Source organism: Pleurodeles waltl, chromosome 4_1 (genome assembly GCF_031143425.1).
Source record: "Pleurodeles waltl isolate 20211129_DDA chromosome 4_1, aPleWal1.hap1.20221129, whole genome shotgun sequence".
Taxonomy (NCBI): domain Eukaryota; kingdom Metazoa; phylum Chordata; class Amphibia; order Caudata; family Salamandridae; genus Pleurodeles; species Pleurodeles waltl.
The window spans coordinates 511,478,614-511,505,494 of NC_090442.1; positions in this window are offsets into that span (position 1 = coordinate 511,478,614).

Consider the following 26,881-nt stretch of genomic DNA (forward strand, 5'->3'; position numbering starts at 1 on the left):
CAGAGAATACCTATACATCACCAGTATATACATCTAAACTCTCTTTTGCTGCCATCTGTCAGGTACATCCCTCTATTCTAAAAGTAATCTAGCAGTGGTTAATGACTGAATGCCTCAAGCCATAGGTAGCCGAGGCACATATTCCAATACCACAGTCAGGGGGGTGGACTTACATGGTAACAGGTGAATGGAGCTCACATTGCTCAATAGTGGTCTACACATTGGGTCTGTGTATCTGGGTAACCTCAGTGAGTACACTTGCTGGAGTTTAGACACTTGTATTGTGCAACTTACAGGCAGGCAGTCAGCTCCCCCAAAACACACACATGGATAGGACCACATTCCACCCCCACTATTGAGTCTACTCAGGATGACTATTGTCAGCAAATCATGTGGATCTACAACACTTGCAAACCCACACTCAACATACCTGTATGTCACTGGAAGTACTGATTGATTAGCTCAGTCCTAGAGTTAGCTGCACCTACCTCCTCATCATTTGCCAATGTCAGCATTACCAGCTACTTGTCCAGCGGCCCCTACTCATCAGCTAGCAATGGAATCTGATGTCTCAGGGCTAGATTGTGGAGCATGCAGCAGTCAACTATTATCTGCATACGTTTTGGGGTGGGTAGAGGAGGGTACCACCAGATAGGTCCAGGCACCTGAATCTGGCCTTCAGGAGGCCCAATGTTCTTTTGATTACATGCCTCATCCTCCTGTGGGCCTCACTGAAACGGAGTTCCCCATCCATGTCAGGGTACCTCACTAGTGTCAACAGCCAGGGAAGGTTAGGATAGCCAGAGTCACCAGTGTGTATAGATATAGGTCCAGTGAATTGACAGGTACAGTGACAGGGAAGATTGTAATGACAGGAGCCATCATGCATACACAACTGCATATGCATACATACCAACGAGCCGGGCCCTCTCTCTGTGTAGTCGTCCCAATATGTGTGGGGCATTGCTGTTCCTCAGATCTAGCATACTTGGTTGTGACATGTGAGATGTGCTGGTCTGCCAAACACACCACCTGAACATTTATAGAGTGGAAATTCTTCCTGTTACTATACACCTGTTCATTGGCACTGGGAGGAACCAGGGCTATAGGGGTGCCATCAATGGTCCCTATCACATAAGAAATGTGACCCATATCATAAAAGCCAGAGTTCACATGGGCCAGATCTGCACCTTGGGGAACCGGGTGTAGCTGTCCAGGTGTTTCAAAAATACACACAGTACAGCCTTCAAGACAAGACTGACCATGGGCTGCGACATCCCTGCTGACAGGCTGTAAGGAAATGCCTCCTTGGCATGGTTACCCCCTGACTTTTTGCCTTTGCTGATGCTATGTTTTGAATTGAAAGTGTGCTGAGGCCTGCTAACCAGGCCCCAGCACCAGTGTTCTTTCCCTTACCTGTACTTTTGTTTTACACAATTGGCACACCCTGGCATCCAGGTAAGTCCCTTGTAACTGGTACCCCTGGTACCAAGGGCCCTGATGCCAGGGAAGGTCTCTACGGGCTGCAGCATAGCTTATGCCACCCTGGGGACCCCTCACTCAGCACAGACACACTGCTGCCAGCTTGTGTGTGCTGGTGAGAACAAAACGAGTAAGTCGACATGGCACTCCCCTCAGGGTGCCATGCCAACCTCACACTGCCTATGCAGTATAGATAAGTCACCCCTCTAGCAGGCCTTACAGCCCTAAGGCAGGGTGCACTATACCATAGGTGAGGGCACCAGTGCATGAGCACTGTGCCCCTACAGTGTCTAAGCAAAACCTTAGACAAGTGCAGGGTAGCCATAAGAGTATATGGTCTGGGAGTCTGTTTAACACGAACTCCACAGCACCATAATGGCTACACTGAAAACTGGGAAGTTTGGTATCAAACTTCTCAGCACAATAAATGCACACTGATGCCAGTGTACATTTTATTGTAAAATACACCCCAGAGGGCACCTTAGAGGTGCCCCCTGAAACCTTAACCGGCTATCTGTGTAGGCTGACTGGTTCCAGCAGCCTGCCACAACCGAGACATGTTGCTGGCCCCATGGGGAGAGTGCCTTTGTCACTCTGAGGCCAGTAACAAAGCCTGCACTGGGTGGAGATGCTAACACCTCCCCCAGGCAGGAGCTGTAACACCTGGCGGTGAGCCTCAAAGGCTCACCCCCTTTGTTCTAGCACCACAGGGCACTCCAGCTAGTGGAGTTGCCCGCCCCCTCCGGCCACGGCCCCACTTTTGGCGGCAAGGCCGGGGGAAATAATGAGAATAACAAGGAGGAGTCACTGGCCAGTCAGGACAGCCCCTAAGGTGTCCTGAGTTGAAGTGACTCTAACTTTTAGAAATCCTACATCTTGCAGATGGAGGATTCCCCCAATAGGGATAGGATTGTGACCTCCTCCCCTTGGGAGGAGGCACAAAGAGGGTGTACCCACCCTCAGGGCTAGTAGCCATTGGCTACTAACCCCCCAGACCTAAACACACCCTTAAATTAAGTATTTAAGGGCTCCCCTGAACCTAAGAATTTAGATTCCTGCAACTTACCGAAGAAGAAGACTGCTGAGCTGAAAACCCCTGCAGAAGAAGAAAGAAGACACCAACTGCTTTAGCCCCAGTCCTACCGGCCTGTCTCCTGCCTTCTAAAGAACCCTGCTCCAGCGACGCTTTCTCAAGGACCAGCGACCTCTGAATCCTCAGAGGACTGCCCTGCTTCAAGAGGAACAAGAAACTCCAGAGGACAGCGGACCTGCTCCAAAAAGACTGCAACTTTGTTTCAGAGGAGCAGATTTAAAGACCCCTGCAATCCCCGCAAGAAGCGTGAGACTTGCAACACTGTACCCGGCGACCCCGACTCAACTGGTGGAGAACCAACACCTCAGGGAGGACCCTCCGGCGACTCCGAGACTGTGAGTAACCAAAGTTGTCGCCCCTGAGCCCCCACAGCGACGCCTGCAGAGGGAATCCCCAGGCTCCCCCTGACCGCGACTGCCTGACTCTAAAATCCCGACGGCTGGAAAAGACCCTGCACCCGCAGCCCCCAGCACCTGAAGGATCAGAACTTCAGTGCAGGAGTGACCCCCAGGAGGCCCTCTCCCTTGCCCAGGTGGTGGCTAACCCGATGCTTGTTTCTACACTGCACCCGGCCGCCCCAGTGCCAGAGTCCCAGAGCATTGGTATTATCTCTTTTTGCCACTATCTTACCTCTAAGGGGAACTCTTGGACTCTGTGCATACTATTCCTTACTTTGAAATAGTGCATACAGAGCCAACTTCCTACACAGGCCCACTGTATTCTGAAAGGAGCCTGCAGCTAAGAAGTGTAGCACTGACAGGACCTGTACTGTGGGAGGGGTGCAATAGGGATTGCGTATTGCTGGTAAGAGATTAGGCACCAACTGTGTACAAAGATCCAGGATGGTCTAATGATAGGTTAGGATGATATGCCTCTCCTCCATGGTGGCAAGGTCAGCTAGTGGACGGTACACTGGTGATTGCCTCAATCTCCGCATGCCAGGATATCTAGGATAGAGAGGAAATAATGTACATTATGTATTACACTTCACACATGTATGCAGGACAAGTCAAAATAGCACACACCTAACACTGTAGGACAAGCGTTGCACTCCTGACATACTATAATGTGCATGCAGAAGCGCTTTGGACACCAGCCTTGATGCACAATGCTGAACCTGTAAGTCATATAGGACAGATATCACATGGGTAGTGTACCATATGGGGCAGACTGGGCTGTCCTGCACCTATCATTACAAAAGTAATGGGATACTTCAATATAGTGCCAGCACCAGTATGCCACTGAGCATCTAAGCAAGACCATCAACAGATATACTGGCATGTCACCTCACTGTGTTCTGCATGTCACGCATTCGCACCACCATGATGGCACACCATGGGGGGTACACCCCAATTTGGTCAGAAATGTGTATGGTACACATATTGGTATATCAATAAATCAGATGTGCACAAAATGGCATAAAAGGTACAAGGGTCCAAACGGGGAACTTCCTGTAGAGAATGCCGTTTTACAAGGCTGTGGGAACTTGTCACCGAAGGGCCTGGGCCCTAGCCCTCCTCATGTAGAAGTACTGTACTATAAAATGGTGAGAAACCCACTTAGACAGTGTCATAAGTCAAGTTCAACACATTGTTTATTGTGGAATATAGAGGCAATTTCTTCTTTAACACTTAATTATTCAGCCAGTGTTCATCGAAATGTCAGCCAACACGTGTTTCGCCCCTTATTGCAGATACGCCAGGGCTTTCTCCAGGCAAGTCGTATAAGGTAAGAACATCCTCAGATACAAATATCACTTTTGTTGATGGTAATCGGACTAGAAGTGGGAAAAGACTTTCTTTGCGTCCCGCGGTAAATCGCACACAATGGCAGCCTCCAGTCCTGCAGCACTGGATAGATGGAAGTGACCTAAGTCTACCGGCATAGGTCGTCATGGCGGTAGGCGGTCACAACTGCTGTGCAACTAGTCATTGCTTTACATTGCTGCCTATGGGTGATTGGGGCCAATGGAGATGACCGTCAGTGGAAATGGTCCTCTACACGGTGGCCGTAACCACCATTTTCTGCAGCCTTGCTCACTTGACTCTTGACACTGTTGTTGGCAATACCTCCACAACCTGAGCTGCTGTGTACTGTCTTTGGGAGCCCTCATGCCACCTCTTGCAGGTGATAGGGCCCCAGCCTTCACCCCAGAGAAGCTGGAGAAGCTTGTGGATGGGGATCTACCCCTGTATGGACAGCTGTATGGGGGCCCCAAAGGAGCAGGTGAGCCCTATGCCATAATCATGTGTGATAGTGGTGTGTGTGACAGTGAATGGTGCAAGTGAACTGGTGAAGAAGTAGAGATGCATGCAGAGGGCATCAAGTTAAGGTGTGTGGGCAGAAAGGATGTGTATGTGTGGGCACTTGGTGGGTGGGATGTGTATAGGGCACTCCTGTAGCTATCTAGCCAGTGTACATGACTCTCTCCTTTTGTTTGTCTTATCCATGTAGGTGAAGGCCTATCAGAAGAAAGGGATCTGGCATGCCATCGCAAAGGAAGTGCAAACCCTGGGGATTTATAGCCGGTGGAGCACACACTGTAGGAAGCGGTAGGAGGACCTGAGACGCTAGGCCAGGAAGACCATGGAGGCACAGATGTGGATGTCCTCCCAAAAAGGGAGGGGTGCCCATCAGAGCCTGACCCCCCCCAATGGCCTGAATTCTGCAGCATGTATGTAGACTTGGGGTGGAACAGGTAGTAATCACCCTGGCTGACTATTAATTGTAGAAGTGTATTGATGATTTGCTGTCAGTGGAAGTACATCTCCATACCCAGACTCTCCATGTCTGCATTGTGGAGACGGTCTAATCCCATTGGCACATGTGCAACTCCATCCTGCCTTTACTATGGAGGTGAGCTTGTGTATCACCCGACCCATTGAGTAGGACCAGCTCCATCTATCAGCATTTGGTCATTTGTTGCTCTAAGGTGTCCGTCAACGCCCATGTGTAAAGCACACTTATTAATGCAACTGTATGACATAGCTCATATCATTGGGACTAGGTACTGGTAATGTGGACTCTGTGTGAGGCACCCTTTACCTTTCCAGCACAGATATGTCTTGTATAGGACTGGAGTAGTGGATTCACTGTTGTATCCCCATATATTGGTTTTCTATTGGGTATGTGAAGGTTGCTCAAGTAGCCTCTTTTTCTATGTACCTTTCATATGTTCTGATTGCAATAATCATGCATTTCTAAGTGCTAGACTTGTGGGGTGGTAATGTTTTTACGCAATGGATGGTACTGGAGGTGGCAAGTGCCTAGACATACCTCATCTTGCACAGTATGGTAATGTTAATGCCATGTATGCCACTGTCCTAGCAATTCCAGTGCAACTTAGCTTATCAAATGCCTACATCATGTCTCAATGGTTACTTGGGTGGCACATCTGATGGTGTGGGAAAATGTTTGGCAACCTTGGCCTGGCTGAAGAGGGTGATTAGGAGAGGAATGGGCATAGTATGACTTATGAGATTTGGATGTGAAATTAATATTGTATTATCTCTTCTGAGGCTGCCCTATATAGAAGTGTAATGTGTTGTCAGTGCAAATGCAGTGGTGTTGGTTCATGTTTAAATAATGCTTACATGCATGTTCCATCTGAGATGCATGTTGTCTGGACTATGAGATATTCCCAAATATGGAATGTGTGAGTGAGGGTGGTGCCATCCTGTTGAGAAGTGCTACTGGTTATACTGCGTGTGTGCTGGTATTATATGTGGTCTATGATGGCATATGTGTGGAACTGATATTCATCAGTTGTTACACTGCACTCAGTGATTGGCTATGTGACATGAGCAATATGGGCCATTGTAGATGCAGTTCGATAAAAGAATAGTGGTGATAAATTTGTGTTTGGGCCAGACTAATCACATTCCTATTCCCATGACTTTTATAGTTCGCATCAGATGTCACCTGTATGGCTGTCTAACTTGTAGTGCCTTAAGCACTTCTTCGGTCTAAATAGCCAGTGTGTGTAGTAGGATTCAATGTGATGGATATATTTAAAAGTAAATGGACTGATTGGTTGTTGAAACAGTGCAGGCCTGATGTGTTTGGATCAGTCAACTGAACTTCCAATAGGTGATAGGAGTACGGAGTGGTTATATGTGAAATCAGGATGACATCTGTCCTTTATCCAGTGCATGCAGACATGGCTATGGTGGTAATCATGAGGATGACTCCAGTCATGCAGGCTTACTTGGATGTTCATGTAGGTGTGAGTGTCGGCACACAGTGGTGGGCAGTGGTGAAATGTTGCGACACAATTTAGGACATGTGTATGGTCAACTTAAATAGCCTAGGCAGGATATGTATTGTCACAGATATGCATGTTTACAAGTGTGTATGTGTTGTACAGGGAGTGCAGAATTATTAGGCAAATGAGTATTTTGACCACATCATCCTCTTTATGCATGTTGTCTTACTCCAAGCTGTATAGGCTCGAAAGCCTACTACCAATTAAGCATATTAGGTGATGTGCATCTCTGTAATGAGAAGGGGTGTGGTCTAATGACATCAACACCCTATATCAGGTGTGCATAATTATTAGGCAACTTCCTTTCCTTTGGCAAAATGGGTCAAAAGATGGACTTGACAGGCTCAGAAAAGTCAAAAATAGTGAGATATCTTGCAGAGGGATGCAGCACTCTTAAAATTGCAAAGCTTCTGAAGCGTGATCATCGAACAATCAAGCGTTTCATTCAAAATAGTCAACAGGGTCGCAAGAAGCGTGTGGAAAAACCAAGGCGCAAAATAACTGCCCATGAACTGAGAAAAGTCAAGCGTGCAGCTGCCACGATGCCACTAGCCACCAGTTTGGCCATATTTCAGAGCTGCAACATCACTGGAGTGCCCAAAAGCACAAGGTGTGCAATACTCAGAGACATGGCCAAGTTAAGAAAGGCTGAAAGACGACCACCACTGAACAAGACACACAAGCTGAAACGTCAAGACTGGGCCAAGAAATATCTCAAGACTGATTTTTCTAAGGTTTTATGGACTGATGAAATGAGAGTGAGTCTTGATGGGCCAGATGGATGGGCCCGTGGCTGGATTGGTAAAGGGCAGAGAGCTCCAGTCCGACTCAGACGCCAGCAAGGTGGAGGTGGAGTACTGGTTTGGGCTGGTATCATCAAAGATGAGCTTGTGGGGCCTTTTCGGGTTGAGGATGGAGTCAAGCTCAACTCCCAGTCCTACTGCCAGTTCCTGGAAGACACCTTCTTCAAGCAGTGGTACAGGAAGAAGTCTGCATCCTTCAAGAAAAACATGATTTTCATGCAGGACAATGCTCCATCACACGCGTCCAAGTACTCCACAGCGTGGCTGGCAAGAAAGGGTATAAAAGAAGGAAATCTAATGACATGGCCTCCTTGTTCACCTGATCTGAACCCCATTGAGAACCTGTGGTCCATCATCAAATGTGAGATTTACAAGGAGGGAAAACAGTACACCTCTCTGAACAGTGTCTGGGAGGCTGTGGTTGCTGCTGCACGCAATGTTGATGGTGAACAGATCAAAACACTGACAGCATCCATGGATGGCAGGCTTTTGAGTGTCCTTGCAAAGAAAGGTGGCTATATTGGTCACTGATTTGTTTTTGTTTTGTTTTTGAATGTCAGAAATGTATATTTGTGAATGTTGAGATGTTATATTGGTTTCACTGGTAATAATAAATAATTGAAATGGGTATATATTTTTTTTTGTTGTTAAGTTGCCTAATAATTATGCACAGTAATAGTCACCTGCACACACAGATATCCCCCTAACATAGCTAAAACTAAAAACAAACTAAAAACTACTTCCAAAAATATTCAGCTTTGATATTAATGAGTTTTTTGGGTTCATTGAGAACATGGTTGTTGTTCAATAATAAAATTAATCCTCAAAAATACAACTTGCCTAATAATTCTGCACTCCCTGTATGTGTTAAGCCTCTCTCTATCTCTCCCTATTTTTCTCTCTCTCTTTCTGTGCATCAGCACTGGCAGGAAAAGGAGACTGGGTACAGGCAAGTGGGGCTGCTGCAGGCCACAGGACCCAGAGTGCTGCCACCAGTGACTGCAAGGGACCCAGGAGCATGGATGCCCCTCTACCTGCCAAGAAGTCAACCCCTTCCAAGCCCAGGGACTCCCCCATCCCCCAACCTCTGAGATGCCTGCCTGCCCCTTTGATGCACTTACCATGTGGAGGTCATATAGCAGTCAGGAGTCAAGTAAGGGCACACAGAGGTACCATCTGTGCCTTTGGAATGTTGGACTTCGAACTGACCAAGTGCCTTATATTCGTACATGGTTCCTTATTTATTTATATGCTTTTTATATTATATATGGGACAACAAGTTGTTTAGTTCAATTGTAACATACTTGTCCTGGCTTTCATTCCACATGCTGTTGTGTAATTAGATGCTTTGGTTTGTGTGCTTGACATTTGTGTGTGTGTTGGTTGTGCTAGCTGTTGTGTATGGGCTGCATGTGTATGTGTGTGTGTGTGTGTGCCCCTACCATTTGTGCTACTGTGATGGGTGTGTAAGTTATGTTTCTGTTTGGTACATGCATGTATGTAGATGAATTGTGTATTGTTTGTGTTGACATGGGTAATGGTGGTATTGTGTGCCCTTGTGTGGTTGTGTGCATGCGTGTGGTGACGGAAATATCAGATGCATTGTGTGTTGTTTTAGTGTAGTATGATGATTGTTTCATTGTATGGCCATGTGATTATGCATTTTGATTGTTGGGTGTTGTTACGTGCTGTTGCATGTATGTAGTGTTATGTGGCGGTGTGTAATCTATTGGCTTGCCGAAGCATTTGTGTTTTAGTGTGGCTGTGGTGTCCTTGTATGGATGTGTGCAGTTGTGTATTGTTGTGTTGGACTGTGCATCTGCGGGTTGTTGTGTGCATAGCATGTAAGTGTTGGCCGTCGTGTGTGTAGTAAGGGTGTGTATGTGGGTGTGGGTGTTTGTATATGGATGAGTGGTTATGTACATGTGTTGCCGTTGATGGCCAACCTGGATGTGTATGTTGTGTGTGCATGTGTACTTTGGGTTGTCCCTACAGTGTCAGGTAGGTGTGTGTACTCACGGTTGTTGTCTTCATCACCGTCACTGATTCCGGAGTCGTTGTGCAAGCAGGAGCAGTGGGAGGACTTTCAGTTCAGGTTCCATGGTGGTTCTGGGCAGGTATGTGCTGCAGAAGGTGAGAGTCTCCTTTTAAAAAGTTGGTTTCTGCCAGGGTTTTCTTGGTGGTGCGACCACAGCAGAAACCTTGGCAGTGTGCCGCCCCGTAATGAGCCCGGCGGGAACATGGTCCCCGCCGGCCACCACTGTCCGTGGCAGCCTGTCCGCACTGGCATTACTTACGGTAGTTTGGTTGTCTTCTGTTGGGAAGACAGCCATGGTCATAATTTGGAAGTCTTCTCCACCAGCCCGTTGGGGGTACGCCCCCTGCCGCCACCATGGCAGTCCTGGTACCGCTAAAGTCTTAATGACCACTTTATATCCGTTTTTATGCAAATGATTCAAAAAGGCAATACTATCATGCCTGCATGTTTCCTTTTATCTTTGAAGCATCCAAAAGATCAATGTACTGAACTAATGCTGATTGGAAAGGCATTTCCAAGGACTCCAAATTATTTTTCAATGCCTGATTAAATATGGACGGAGACTCTGAGAGCCTTGTGGGATTCTTCACCAGGAATATACACAATTGCAGATTTTAAAACAGAAAACAAACTGACTATCTTCATGAAGAGGCACTGAGAAAATGCTTGTGATAAGTCCACCACCGTAAACCATTCTAAGTCACATGGATCTGAAACAAAATCACTGATGGATTAGGTACCACTGGACAACATTTGACCACTGTATCATTAAATTCCCTCAAATCTTGAATAATTCTAAATTTCCCACTTGGTTTTCGCAAACCCATAATAGAAGAATTACATGGGCTGCTCATTTCTACTTTTAGAACTCCCTATTTCACAAAATCTGCAATTACAGGAGTAACTCCTTCAGTTAGATCTGGTGCCATATGATACTGCAGAGTTTTCGGAAAAACTGCATTAGGTTTGACTGTGACTTTAACTGGTTCAACTCCTCTGATCAGACCAATGTCTTTCCCAGAAAGATCCCAAACTTTTAATGTAACTGTACCCTGTAGGTCAGTTGGCAGGTCCTGTATTGTAAATACAGGCTAGAAACTAATCAGTGGAAATTCTTTGTTAACTGAGTCACATTTAATTGGCATTGATGAATCATCATCACTATTCATCGGAATAGCAATTCTATAAGTTGTACAGGTAATTGAACATTTTGTTTTGCACAACAGATCTCGTCCCAGTAAGGAAACTGGACTGGAGTCACAGACTACAAATTTGTGCAAACCTTAAAAACTGCCAATTTTAACAGGAATCGGTTTCGCAATTGGGTTCACAAGGAATTTGTTTGCAACTCCTACAATCTGCACGGTTTCCCCAGAAAGTGCCACATTAGGAGCTTCTACAGTTCTAACTGTAGAGCGTGTAGCTCCTGTACCACTAGGAATGAAACATCATGACCCATTATTTTTCCATTTACATAAGGACCCTTTTGGTTGACTTCTAATGAAGCTGTTAGCACATTCTTCTTCATCCGAACTCTCACTCATCACTTCATCATTCGATTGATCCTCACTGTGAAGTGCGAACTGTTGTACTGTCGGATTACTTAGATTTAACTTTTGACCTGTTCTCTGCTGAGGAAGCATCACCTGCTGCTGTGCCATTGGAGCTCGAGGTATCTGCATTTGTTGCTTTATCATTTGCATTTGGGGCTGCACTTGCTGTAACTGTGGCACCTGAAAATGTTGCATACGTATGTGTTGCATCAGTTGGGGACTTTGCATTTGCTGAGGAATCTACATTTGATTATTATTATTATTCTCGAAATTTAAATTAGGACCCCTTATTCTGGGGCCTCTCAAATGTGGAAAAAGAGCTTTATTTTTATTATTCTGCATAACAACACCTTCCTGTACAATCATTTGACACTCCCGTTTCCAATGCCCGAAGCCCCTGCAAGTGTGGCAAGGTAACATCCTTTTCATTGTCTGCATATCACCTGGATTAACAATAGTATTCAAATTGACGCCCTGGTTTCCATTTCCATTTCCACCACGACCTCTTACTCTTGTCTCACCATCCTTTTGAATCACCTGCACGTTTCCCTGTTGAGGCCAAATTCCCTGCATTCTTGATTGTGCCGCTTTCATCTGCATCACCATCACCTTTACCTCCAATTTCTTCTGCTTCATTTCAGTCTCATCACTACAATATTTAGCAAACTGTAACACTTCATCAACCGGTTTTGCTTGCCAGCAAATCAAATGTCTCTTAAGCATCTGGCTAATTTTAGATCTCAATCCTTCAACAAATCTGAACACAAAATAAATCATGTCTTTGGGCTCAATTGTTTCTGTACCACCATAATGTTTAAATGCTTGCAACAACCTCTCATAATACATATGTATTGACTCTTATTTCCTGTGCTGTCCTATCAATTCTCTGCCAAATCAATACTTTTAGGGGAAATCCTTGTTTTAAAAACTCAATTACTTTGTAGTAGTATTTCATTACATCAGCAGATGGTGCACCTGTAACTGGGTCTCGCTGAGGTTCTCTTGTTGGCCAGTTAACACAAGGTATTCAAATCCTCCCACAGGCATTTCGCAAGCTTCACAAATCTATCTGCCTGAGAGAAAAGCCAGTGGAATGGTACGAACCATCTTGGGTAGTTATTTGTAAATGACAAAATATCACTCCAGCTCCCAGGGACATACATAATTCCCTCCATGAATTTTACTCATTGGTAATATCTTTACTGGATTATCAGCCTGCTGTATATCTGCATTTGATTTTGCAGACTCCTTTTTCCTCTTATCTGTTTTCTTTACTGTTAGAAATGGGGTCTTTGGTTGGCAGCCAGGTTACCCTCTGTCCAAGCAAGGAACCTCACTCTAGTCAGGTTAAGTCACACACAATCCAAATGATCCTGTGACACCCTCTGGTAATTTGGCACTGAACAGTCAGGCTTTACACATTGCCTTCTAAGTTAAGTATTTGTGCAATAAATCAAACAATACCACAATATAACACCACAAAAATATAATATTTATCTGGATAAAAGCAGGTCAAAACGATTAAAGATGAAATAAGCAAATGTAGGGATATCACTGACAGTGATATCAAGTGTCTTTAAAGTTAAAGTATTACTGTAAAGCAATAAAGAGTGTCTTAAGTTCTCCTAGAAACAACAAGTGTCTCTTGCAGGGCAAAGTACATGGTAGCATTGAAAAATCCTCGCAAGGGACCGCAGGAGGAGGAGGAGATGCGTGGAAAACGGTGAGTGTGAGTCAGTTTCGCCCTTTCACAAACGGACTTGCATTGTTATTTTCCACGCGGGAAAGACGTTTTGTCAATTTCTTGAGCACGGACTTGGATCATCTTGGGGTTGCGGGATTTTCAGATGCCCAGGGGACGATGTGTGCAATCCTGGGCTTGCGAAGCGAAGTCACAGGGGCTGCTTCAATTCCGGTAGGCGATGCATGGAATATTCTTCTGCACGGCAGACGCTGCGTCGATTCGTCTTAGGAAGTCGGGCGGTGTCGCCCTGAGTCAGCTTGCGTCGATCTAGTAGGGCTGTGCGAAGTTCTGGTCGCTGGTGCTGTGTCGATCTTCTGTCGCGAAGCCGGGCTACGTCGTTCTGGAGGAAGAGAGCAGCTCAGCTGCAGGAGAGAAGTCTCTCTGGTCCTGAGACTTCAGGGAACAGGAGGCAAGCTCTATCCAAGCCCATGAAGAGCACTTCTGCAGCGCAGCAAGACAGCAGGGCAACAGCAAGGCAGCAGTCCTCTTCAGAAAGCAGTCAGGTGAGTCCTTTGGGAAGCCAGGCCATTCTTATTGTCAGGGTGCAGGTTCTAGTTCAGGTATCTTCTCCAGGAAGTGTCTGAGGTGGTAGGGCAGAGGCCCTGTTTTTATACCCAAATGTGCCTTTGAAGTGGGGGAGACTTCAAAGAGTGGCTTAGAAGTGCACCAGGCCCCCTTTCAGTTCAATCATGTCTGCCAGGGTCCCAGTAGGGGGTGTGGCAGTCCTTTGTGTGAGAGCAGGCCCTCCACCCTCCCAGCCCAGGAAGACCCATTCAAAATGCAGATGTATGCAAGTGAGGCTGAGAACCCTGTGTTTGGGGTGTGTCTGAGTGAATGCACAAGGAGCTGTCAACTAAACCCAGCCAGACGTGTATTGTAAGGCACTGAAAGATTTAAGTGCAGAGAAATGTCCACTTTCTAAAAGTAGGATTTCTAAAATAGTAATATTGAATCCAACTTCACCAGTCAGCAGGATTTTGTATTACCATTCTGACCATACTAAATATGACCTTCCTACTCCTTTCAGATCAGCAGCTACCACTCAAACAATGTATGAGGGCAGCCCCAATGTTAGCCTATAAAGGGAGCAGTAGTGTAAAAACGAATTTAGGAGTTTAACACTACCAGGACATGTAAACTACACAGGTACATGTCCTGCCTTTTGTCTACACAGTACCCTGCCCTATGGGTTACCTAGGGCCTACTTTAGGGGTGGCTTATATGTAGAAAAGGGGGAGTTTTAGGAGTGGCAAGTACTTTGGAATGCCAAGTCGAATTGGCAGTAAAACTGCACACACAGGCCTTGCAATGGCAAGCCTGAGACAAGGTTAAGGGGCTACTGAAGTGGGTGGCACAACCAGTGCTGCAGGCCCACTAGTAGGTTTTAATCTACAGCCCCTAGGCACATAGAGTGCACTTTACTAGGGAGTTATAAGTAAATTAAATAGCCCAGTTGGGTGTGATCCAATGTTACCATGTTTAAAGGGAGAGAGCATATGCACTTTAGCACAGGTTAGCAGTGGTAAAGTGTGCAGAGTCTAAAAACCAGCAAAAACAGTATCTCAAAAGTGGAGGGAGGCAGGCAAAAAGTTAAGGGTGACCACCCTAAGGCTGTCAGGTCTAACATTTACCCATCTGTCTTCCCATGCATCTGATGCTCCCCTTGTTTGAATATTCTGAATTAATTCCTAAGTATGATTTTGCATTCACGGTATTCTTGTGTTCTAAATATTTTTTTGTCAAATTCTAAACTATAACTTCTTTTCAGTGGCTTTGATGTCTCAATTTCTACTTCATATTTCATCAGACTATGATGCTAACGAAAAGTAGTGGTTGGGTCTTCTAAAAGAGAAAAGATAAAAATCTGCAAGAAAGACCAATACATATTTGGTTATACCTCTCCTAAATGGATCAGCAATGCTGCAATGTCTTCATCAGTAGAACATCTTCTGGTCTTCTTCATTGGGCAATGGCATAATAGGGAACAGTTCAGTAATGTTTGGCCTTATTGCATCTGAACTGACAGAATCATAGACAAAAAGTTAAGACAACAGGAACACATCATGTCACTAGCTTAGTAAGAGAAAATCTGCCCTTTCATCACCTCAGTTTTGCTATATTAAATCCCAAGAAAGCAGTTAAGGTTCTATTGGTCAGTCTATGGGGTGGTTTAGCGTTCAGCCAATAACTATTGATACACGTTCAAAAGTATCTTTTATTCATTTTCTGCCTTCATGATTGGCTCATCTTCTCTCACTGCAGTCACCAGTTTCCGCAGTAGCATACAATTGTTGCAGGTTATACATGAGCACTGAAGACTATTGTTCCTGGGTACACATTATCTCATCCCAGGAAGACAGGCAAATGTGTTACAACATAAGAACATAACTTTTCCACAGTGAGCACGTCACACAGGATGCTTAGAGAAACATCATTTGAAGAGTTAACATTATTAAAACATTACCTCTGGAAAAATACTAAAAGGTAAGGCCTTTTAAAACCAATGCTAAAGCATGAAGAATAAAACATTTCATAATATTTAAACTATTAATCCTTTTAGTACATATTAATCTTTCAGTACATGTAATTGAATAAACAAAATACATTTTCATTAGACATTTATTTTAGTATTTATGCATGTTGTTTAAGGTAGCCATCATTTCACCTACACGTTTTTATTAATTGTTTTTAAACAACCTTTTATTATATGCTATTTCACACAATATTTAAGTAACACAATTTTATTAATAATGTTTGCACTCCAGCAGACATAATAAGAAATCCAATACCAACAGGTTTTGTGCTACATCTTTTTCGTTCACGGTTTTCGATAAGCCGTGGAAATCAAGCCAAGCACGCACCTTTGTCCAACGTCCTTTGGCATTATGGTACAGGGGAGTCTACTTAAAATCCGAATTATTCTTGTTTTCAGCAGGAGAAACAGGCGTTTGTTACTGTTGCACAATAAATAACGTGCCGTTTTTGCCTTCAGATACCACGACAGCTTTAAGAGGCAGATGATATGCACCAAATAAAGCAACATTAGTTTTGTGTTTTGCAGATTGACCACTAGGTGGCAAACAGGTATTACTTTCAAGTACAACTTTCGTTATCGTGAACGCACGTTTTATATTTTCATGACAAAAGTACACTTATCCATCAGAATAAAGAAGACGTTACCCAACACATAAAAACTTATTTTTGCGCCTCGGTGATATTTGTTGATGTTCGACTACCCCGTCATCCTGCCCACGTAACCGTTATTCATTAAACCCAATGTGTACCTACATGCCTATTCCTGCTCCCCTCGGTCTTTGAGCTCACCCTAAAAACAAGAAATTACAATGCCAGTCCCAGTGGATTTTGGTCATGGAAAGGGTTTTCTCAACCTTTTGTTAAACCACGTGGTCAGTCGCAGTACATGGTTGTCCTGCATGGTATATCTTGGGTTGTTGGCACTTACGTTGGCCTCATCTGCGGCCTCGTGCCTACTTTAAAAAGCTACAGCTTGTTGGGTTGCATCACACATGCGGCTACTTTTAGTGTACTGTGTGCGCTTCCGGAGGCCTCGCCTGGAGTGGCGAGTCCCATTTAGAATACAGTCAGGCTCTGCAGGCCTCACATAGGGTTTTGTATCTACCAATGAAGGCGGTCTTTGTCGTGCCGTGTCCAGTATTGGAGGCCTCCTCTGGAGTCTTGTGTCCAATTCTGGATGCTTTATTTGTAGTGGCCTCTTGCTTCGGGAATGCCATCAGGAGCTCTACGTATGCTGTGGAGGTGACCTCTGGAACTCTCGTCTGCTCATGGACGTCACCTGAGGTTTACTGTCTAATATCGACACAGTTAACTTTCTCTTGGGAGCGCCTCTGAATTACAGCATCTACTTGTTCAAGTCATTACCGAGACGGCGGGTGGAAGGGTTTGCTTTTTTAAAATTAATTAGGGAGACTTTTGTGTGCATGATCGAAGGGATGGGTGACTGGATACACACGTGAGTGAATAGAGAAAGTGAGTCAGGAAGAGGGTGTGTGCACATGGACATGTCATGGTGCGGCTGGAAACCAGGTGCATTGCTGAATTACTGTTTTACAAAGCACGTTTTACCGATATAAAGGTTACTCACAACAAACATTCCTAATCTTGGGGGCAGACAGGTAAACTGACTCAGGGTACAGAGCGCACGATTTGGCTAAGAAAGGACACACAAATTGAACTTCAGGTCACCTCACTACAAAGTGTATCAATTACACAACCGTAGCACACATTGGCAACACAATAACCAACCGCGATGTTGACATTCGGATATCTTACCTTGGTTTATGGCCCTTTGGGGAGAAGTAATAAACAACTAAATTCAGATCCATTAATTCTGTGATCGCCATCAACGCTCATCTCAAATCTTATTTGCATTTTGTGCTGCTGAGCAAAATGTCCTCTTCCCGGCCCCTGTGAGCTCTCTGCTTACAGATCATTACCATCACGCGTGCTAGTCCAGTTGTTTTAATGAGAGCAACAGAGACTGCAACTCCCAGAATTCAGAGTCAAACAGAACAACCAGCAGTTCAAAAAAGACGGTCAGGGAGACGCCAATTTGGCGAAAAACAAGAGAAACTGCAGGTGGGAGATAGAAAGAGGTAGTGGTAGGAAATGTTTGGCTCTGCAGGACACTGTCCGGGTACCAATTCACCTATCACACAATGGATGCCACCGGGAAATACATTGCAACGCATCATTTGCTAATAACGGAAGTCACCTGTATTAATTATAGAGCCATTATCTCCTGGGGGTTCGATGTTCCGCAGTAACACAAGGTACTCTTACTGAGCTCTGTAGGAGTGTGCCTTACCGGCCCTCTTCAGATTCGACCCTGGGACTCCCGCTATCACTCTTTGCTTGTTGTCCCTGTCTGCATTCTCTTATTTCCGTTAATGTTTTGCGGCTCTGTATGTTTACTAACAGTGAGCCCAATTATATTTCACACAAACGGGTGGGACCCAGGGATGGCTGGCTTAAAAATAAACAGTCACAGATCACTCATGCAGGGTCACGGTTTAATATAAAAGCAAGGGACCTGCAGGACAGGCTCCTCCGGAACTGGAACCTGCCTTTGCAGAGGTGGGCAGGTGGTGAGCAGCGAGGGGGCAGATCAAGGGTGGAAAGGGTAGACGCAGCACAAGTGGACATACCTGCAGGAGATGATGTGAGCAGGCAGGATGCAGACAAAAGAGAAGGGGCAGACTACTAGCAATATCATTAGATAGCTGTGCTCCACGTGTGTACCTACATGCCAGGGGCTCAACTAGACCGAACTTCGGGGGGGAGAGTGGTGGTCAACCAAACGAGGTATGGCTAGCACTTCAAACATTGGGGTGAAGCTGTTTGTTAGAAATGGGGTCTCTGGTTGGCAATCCGTTTGCACTCCCTTCAAGCAGGGACCCTCACTCTACTCAGGGTAAGGGAGATACCCAGCCCAGATAACCCCTGCTCACCCCCTTGGTAGATTGGCACAAGCAGTCCGGCTTATCTTGGAGGCAGTGTGTAAAGTATTTGTACAAAAGGCACACAGTAGCACAGTGAAAGCACCACTAAAGGATTCCACACCAGTTTAGAAAAATAGCCAATATTTATTTAAATTCAACAAGACCAAAACAAAAATCCAACATACACAAGCACATATATGAATTTTTAAAATAGACTCTTAAGCCATAGAAATTAATGGATGTGTTTGTTTTTCCAAAAAGTACGTGGTATGCGTTAAAAATAAAGCCGCAAGGGCGATGGTGCGTTAGACAACCAAGCGATGCGTCAAATCCTTACTCGCAAGCGAGACAGTTTGTTGATTCTTTTCTCACACTGGAGGCTGTGCGTTGATCCTTTTCTCGCAAGGGAGGTCGTTAGTCAATTCCGGGTGCACAGCCTTGGTCTGTGTGGGGATGTTGAAGACTTTGACGCCCAGGACCTGTGCATGGAATTTTTCGATGCACTGTGCGAAGAGTCTGCGGAGAGAACAGGCTCTGTGTCATTTCTCCAGCTGTGAGGCAAGTGCTGCATCGAATTATTAGCTGTTGGACGGGCTGCACATCTATTTTTCAATGTGCACACAGCTGTGCATGGATTTTCCCCCGCAGGTTACCAGCTTCCACTTCGAAGGACCCAGTGACTGCATTTAGCACCACTTAGCAAGTCAGGACTCCCAGCAGAAGAGCCCAGGCACTGACAGATGAAGTCTTTGATGTCCTTGAGACTTCAGAACAGGGGGCAAGCTCAGTCCAAGCCCTTGGAGCACTATCACAAGCAGGATTTCAGAAAGCAAAGTCCAGTTCTTTCCCACTTCAGGCAGCAGCAGGCCAGCACAGCAAAGCAACAGGCAGAGTGGCAGATCCTCCTCAAGCATCAAGCTCTTCTCCTTGGCAGAGGTTCCTTTTGATCCAGAAGTAATCTGAAAATCAGAGGTTTTGGGTCCACTACTTATACTAATTTCTGCCTTTAAAGTAGGCAAACTTCAAAGGAAAGTCTGTTCACAAGATCCTGCCTTGCCCAGGCCTGGCCCCAGACACACACCAGGGGGGGTGGAGTCTGCATTGTCTGAGGACAGGCACAACACTTTCAGGTGTAAGTGTTAGCTCCTCCCTCCCTACTCTAGTCCAGGAGACTCATCAGGATATGCAGGACATTCCCCAGCTTCCTTTGTGTTACTGTCTAGTGGGAATTCACAAACAGCCCAACTGTCAGTCTGACCCAGATGTGGATTCCACAGGCAGGCATAGGCACAGAATGGTTAAGCAAGAAAATGCCCACTTTCTAAAAGTGGCATTTTCAAACAGACAATCTAAAAACCAACTCTACAAAAAGATGTATTTTTAAATTGTGAGTTCAGCAACCCCGAGCTCCATTAATCTATCTGCTCCCAATGGGAAGCTGCACTTAATATATATTTAAAGGCAGTCTCCATGTTAAAGTATGAGAGATATAGGCCTTGCAATAGTGAAAACCGAATTTAGCAGTAATTCACTGTCAGGACATGTAAAACACACCAGTACATGCCCTGCTTTTTAAATACACTGCACTCTGCCCATGGGGCTACCTACGGCCTACCTTATGGGTGACTTACATGTAGTAAAAGGGAAGGTTTGGGCCTAGCAAATGGGTCCACTTGCCAGGACAAATTCGCAGTGCAAGACTGCACACACAGACACTGCAGGGGCAGGTCTGCGACATGTTAACAGGGCTACTCATGTAGGTGGCACAGTTAGTACAGCAGGCCCACTAGTAACATCTGATTTACAAACCCTAGGCACCCCTGGTGTAATTTACTAGGGACGTACCAGTAAATCAAAAATGCTAATCATAGATAAACTGATCACCAATGCAATTTAGACAGAGAGCACTTGCACTTTAGCACTGGTTAGAAGTGGTAAAGTGCCCAGAGTGCCAAAAACAGCCAAAACGAATTACAGCACAGGGTCCAAAAATAGGAGGTCATGAGCAAAAAGTACAGGGAAACCATGCTAAGAGCTGCCAGGTCTATGACAAGATCCCATACAAGAAAATGGAGTCATAAACTTTAGATTTCAATAACGAACAATATAGAGCCAGTTTTCACAGTCAGGTCAATTCTTAAAATGTTCTATTAAATGACAAAGTGCTCATGAAATATTTTAATTCCATTTTCAGAAAGCCATTTCTTTCTGATGTAATGACTAACAGTATGTTTTGTAGTCTGCTGATAAGGAGATATGCTTGTTTGAGACTGCACATATGTTTTTGTCTGAAAATATTGAGGTTACTGGGTTAACACACCTGATTTTGGGATCTGACAAGCATTGCTATACGTCAGTGAGGCAGGTGGGAATGCCATCATTGTAATCTTGCTTGATGTAATTCAGTACTCTATAAGGGCAGTCTCAGTTGCTAAACAAGGCCTAAACCCTATCCATCTAGCATCTACTCTTTGGTGTTCTTTAAGATATTTAGAAAGCCTGCGAGCCAGAACTTCTCATCAATTTTAATGACTGCTGGCATAAGAAAGATGAACCTATAGTTAGCTCTGCTCTGTGGTCCAGGTTTAGCTTCTTCAAAAGGAGCTTGAGATGCATTTTTTCCATCCACTAGTGATGGTGTAAGATGAAAACAGGTGTTAAGGATGAAGGAAAAGCAGATGCGGCAATCACAGATAAAGACTTTAGAGTCCTGACTGAACATACATCATCTAGGCTATAACAGGCTATGAAGTTACACAGGGCTGGAAAATGGGCAAATGAGGTGCGCTGGTTGACCCCAAATGAGACAGTATATTATAAGCTATGTACCTTTTTGAATATCATCATGATGGCAGCAAAAAGACAGCTTTGAAGAGTGAGGCTGTGGCCCCCATTTATGTAGAATTTGTGTGATAATGAGTGCATGTTGTAATTGATGCTACCCTGCTGTGGGGGCATTGAAAGGGTAACGTGTTTAACTTTTCCTGAATTCTCCACCTCAGAATAAAGCCTAACACATGAAATCAGTGTTCATCACACTCATTACTGAGTCTTTTGCATTTATGTCTTAGTAATTTATCCTGATAGATTTCCTCAGGCTTTGATAGGTGGAGTCCGTTGGGAAAATTTCAGAATGTGGTAATTGACGCAAAACTCAGAATTCCAATCTGTGCTCAAACATTCATGTGCACATTAATTGGAATTTATAAGACAACTTTGAATTAGGAACTAAGGCCCTCATTCTGAGTCTGGCGGGCGGCGGAGGCCGCCCGCCAGACTTCCCCCCTCCAAAGTACCGCTCCGGGGTCCAGAGACCGCGGAGGGTATTCCAAGTTTTCCCCTGGACTGGCGGGCGGCCGCCAAAAGGCCGCCCGCCAGCCCAGGGGAAAACGACCTTCCCACCATGAAGCCGGCTCGTAATCGAGCCGGCGGTGTGGGAAGGTGCGACGGGTGCTACTGCACCCGTCGCGTATTTCACTGTCTGCTACGCAGACAGTGAAATACTAGCGGGGCCCTCTTAAGGGGGCCCCTGCAGTGCCCATGCCATTGGCATGGGCACTGCAGGGGCCCCCAGGGGCCCCACGACAATCCTTACCGCCATCCTGTTCCTGGCGGGCGAGCCGCCAGGAACAGGATGGCGGTAAGGATTGTCAGAATCCCCTCGGCGGCGCAGCGAGCTGCGCCGCCTTGGAGGATTCTTAGGGGCAGTGGAAAACCGGCGGGAGACCGCCGGTTTTCCCTTTCTGACCGCGGCCAAAGCGCCGCGGTCAGAATGCCCAAGGGAGCACCGCCGGCCTGTCGGCGGTGCTCCCGCCCCCGTTGGCCCTGGCGGTTCTCTACCGCCAGGGTCATAATGAGGCCCTAAGTTTGGTCTGTGCATTTCTAGAAGGGAGGAAAATGTTATGTCTATAGTGATGTCTAGCTCTCTACTGCCATTACTCTAGTGTTTGAGTATGTTGTATTGTATAGTAATTGTAAATATACAGTGATTCATACTCTTAATGGGGCAACAAAATACCTTTGACTAGCAGTACCACGCTACTTTGTGAAGAACCATAGATGGGACAGTGGTTTTGTCGAGTGGTATATGTGGGAGTTTTATGATGTTATTATTCAGGACCAGAGTTACTCATTTAATAAGTTGTGTTGCTGTGCCTTTGATGAACTTGAATAGAAAATGAGTGAGGGATAGGCTTCTTCCTAAATTGTAACTGATGTACTTAAGTGTGTGAGTGCAGTCTAGCATGTGTTTGAAGTCCTTCTGTGTGAAATATGGCTGCAACTGTGTCATAAATGAGTGTTTAGCTATGCTTACGCATGGATGGACGAGGCACTCGTGAAGATGGAGGTGACCACTTATGTAGTATTCCTTCTCAGGATTATGCTTTGGACGAGGTCGAAAGATCTTTTCACCCAGAATAAGGGAGTAGAGACAAGGGCTTCAAAATTTACAACAGTCAATTAAAATAACAGGATGATGCATTTAGCCACACGAAGAATACTCCACACAGACATAAAGTCCAAGGGTATTTATTACAAATTAATTTTCGGAGTGACATAGATAATTCTCAAAACACAACTGTACAGGTACAGAATCATGATAGGCTGTCCAAACCTCCTAAATAAGTTCAAATAATTAACATTAAGAATATTAGACATTCGATAACTGCTACACACAAAAGCAATACAAAAAATGAAATGGAGGAAGCAAACCCTGTCTAATTCTGTTAATAATTTAGAAATTCTAATTCTGAAATTTAGTAACCTGGGCAAAGGGAAACCCTGCGATTTGGTAAGCCCATATTAATTTGTGCTGCAACAAGCACATGTGGGCAAAAAGAACGAAATAAATAATTTGGAAAAAGGAAATGTGTGGAAACAGGTGACTAACTAAGGTTTGAAAAAGTAAGTAAAAAGGGAAGGCGACAGCATTTCAGAAGCTCGATCAAGAGTCTACTTCTCTGGGTCAGGGGAAAAATCTGTATGTCTCAGCAAAGCATTTCAAAAGAGGAGTGGTAGAGAGGATTACACCTCTCAGAGTCCAAGGGGCATCAGTAAACAAAGTCTCTGCTCAAGGAGACTACTCTGCAGTGTCTGGAGTGGGATTCTGCTCCAAATCCAACTGGGGAGCAGTATATTAACATTCATAGGGTCAGATGATTCGTCCATCCACCACTATATATGATGCAAATGATGAAAATGTCCAATGGCAAGCAGCCATACTATACAGACTGCAACATCGGTGAAAGTTTATAGGTTCTTCATGTGAAACAACTTCCATCTTAGCTCATCCATGATAACGGAAGCATTTGTCTGCATAATAATTCAATGGTTCCTCAAGGTTGATTTCTCAAGCCTACTATGCATAAAACCATTCAATATCTATTTCCAAGCTAGCATTCTCATTAGAATGATGTCTTAAAGGAAAGTTCATGTTAGCAAGATTAAGTAAACATTTTCTGCACAGTCAGGAAACGGGGCCTTGAAGGTTTCACTTAGGCTAAGCAAAGTAAATTAAAACAGCACATTCATTTATGTATCTAATGTACATTTAACACACCAAACTACAGATTCAATATTGATAAGCTTCATCAGTCATCATCTTATAGTAAATCCAAAATTAAATGACTCTGTTAATCCTTTCATGTAACTATAGAGCAGAACTACATTCTCTACATTTTCATGTTACATTTAAAAACTTCTCTCATGAAAACTATTATTGTTTTAGGGCAAACTGTTAATTTACATCATGACTTTCAATATAGAAGTAAATTAATTCTTTAAACATAAACTTTAAAGGCTATGCCACATTACTTTTTGTAGCCTATTCTACAGTGAATGCATATTAATATGGCTTTTCAGTGCACCACCTTACAACCAAACTATTATTACTTTGATTAACATAATACATATATTTTATGCATAGGTGATCAATGTGACTTCAGGGGCAATACTACAATTTCTGCTAAATCAGTCCCCCTCTGACAGCGAATCAAGCCACCACATGAATCTCATTCTCTTATTTTCAAAATGTCAGAGGTTGTTCCAGGAAATATCTTCTAGACTCCTCTAACTGCTTAATCTCAATATAGTGTATGTATCATTTAGTCTCCATCTCAAACTCCTCTTGTCTTTCTTCTCTTCTTGCTCTGATTCATTTCAGCTTCTTGATCAACTTATAAAGACCAACTGCAACTAGGACACAGAGGGCTATTATCAAAATAGGTCTTAAGATAGTTTCATCAAGTCCTTTCCCTAGGTTCCCAAACCACTTTTCAATTGCTGAAAAACCATTACCTATTGCTTCCCAGGCAGTTGCAGTTTCTAGCTCCTACAGGTCCTTTTTCAGTTCTGTAAAGCTTTGAAATATACTTCCTCAGCTCCTTACTATTATCAGGAAAATAAGTGCAGCACTGTTGGCCCTGTAACAGTTTGCTTACTCTGCCCTCTTTTGCGAGAAGAATGTCTAACACAAGGCAATTTTGTAAAGTCATTGATCTTAAAAAAATCATTTCTGTGTCTATTAATAAGAAGGCGCCTGAGGTGTCTGTAGAAAGCTTATCTACAATAGTCGATAACTTCCTTATCTTGCGATCATTCGGGATAACCCCCTCCGATGGAATTATGGCTCCAAAAATATGATCCACTACTTCTGACCTCTCTTGACTCTGCGTGTTTGATTTCTCATCTCAAACTGGATCATTGAAATGCTCCACATGATAAATCTTTGGAAAAACTACTCTTAGATAAAATGTACAATACCAGCCTTTCGGGAGCTTGCAATAGTTGTTTTTCCCACAAATGAAATAAACATATGGTATGGTGGGGTCTTCGCCAGCTAAAATAGATGTCCATACACTTTTAAACAAACACATGTCTACATTTACTAGTCCCTACAAAAATTGGATCATTGATTCCCTCAGTAATTGATGACTTCAACTGTGTACAAACATAGCAATCTCTAACCTCCATAGTTGCTACATATTCGTAGAGCAACTTATAATACACCTTTGCTGGCAAGTTACCTCTTGATTCATCTGTGTGTACATCTTTCTCATTGTTTAAGATTTTCTTACCTGCTGTGGGGCATATAGAACTTGGGGCAATTGTGGATTTGACCTTCTCTGAACTGCTAAGTGTGGGTAAGCTCAATCCAATCAATAATAATATGATTGTGATAACTGTCACAATTACTAATCCTACATATATGTACCTAAGCTTGCTCTTTTTGTTTCCACTGGACTCCACATGTTCTCTAATTTCAGACCATTGATCAAAAATATAAAAAATGCAAACTTGACCACAACATATCAACCGTCTCTTTCAGTCCTTTACATTTTGATATTTGCTTTGCCCAACAGTAAGGTCTCTTATGCAAAAGTTCAAATTATTTACAAAAAGTTCCTTGATTTTCCAGAAAGTTCATCAAGAGTTTTTTAAAAAAGATGTTAAAAAAGCCTCTAATAAATTGTTAAATGTCTTTAATAAAGGCACGCCTCATTGTCACTATAGATCACTTCCAGACTATAGCCCTCACTATGAACCTGGTGGAAAAGACCGCACCACTGGCAGTCTCAGAAACTACTGCTAACAGGCTGGCGGTCTGGACCGCCATATAATGAAGCACATGAGAAACAGCCAGCGGGCCTGCCACTCACCACCATCTTAGGTGCGCCGTCGAAGACGTTGGAGGCCATCTTCAGCAGGGGCGGAAAGGCCCTACCTGCCCATCATATAATGTAGCACCGCACCGCCATCATTTCTGTGGTGGGAACCACCACCATGCAAACCTTGGCAGAAACGACTCATATAAAGAAAACAGGCACACAGAACACGCCGATGCCGACATGGAACAAGAGCTGGAAATCGTCCCAGTGCTTCGTCTTGTAATACATCTACAGGACCGTGACCGCCGCCGCCGACAATAAGTACCTCAGACTAGCACAAATGGGAGGAAAGGTGACAATTACACACCCAGCCACCCACCCCACCCACACCACAATGCACACCCCACTCCTCCCACCCCTCCCAAGCCTTACATACCCAAATAAAATGTACTTACCATACACATGCTATTGAATATCTGAACAAATACACACACCTGTGTACACCACTCACTCACAGTTAAACGCTGGACAATGGGACAAAATTGAACCAACCAGTCTGTTGACCAGATATATTATCTACATAAAATAAAATAAATTAACAATGTCCAAACAAGGCCATCTGCCAGTCCCACTGCAATGTCCTGAAGGGCAAATATAGCCCACACTTGACTCCCACAAAGACAGAAAGGCTCCACTGGGCAGGGGCATCAATGGGGCAGCCAGGCACCTCAGGGAGCATGGGGTGGCGGGGGTGGGGACTCTGGTTTGGAAGGGACGGTCTTGGCCATAGACTTACCAGGGGGAGAGGGTTTGGGTT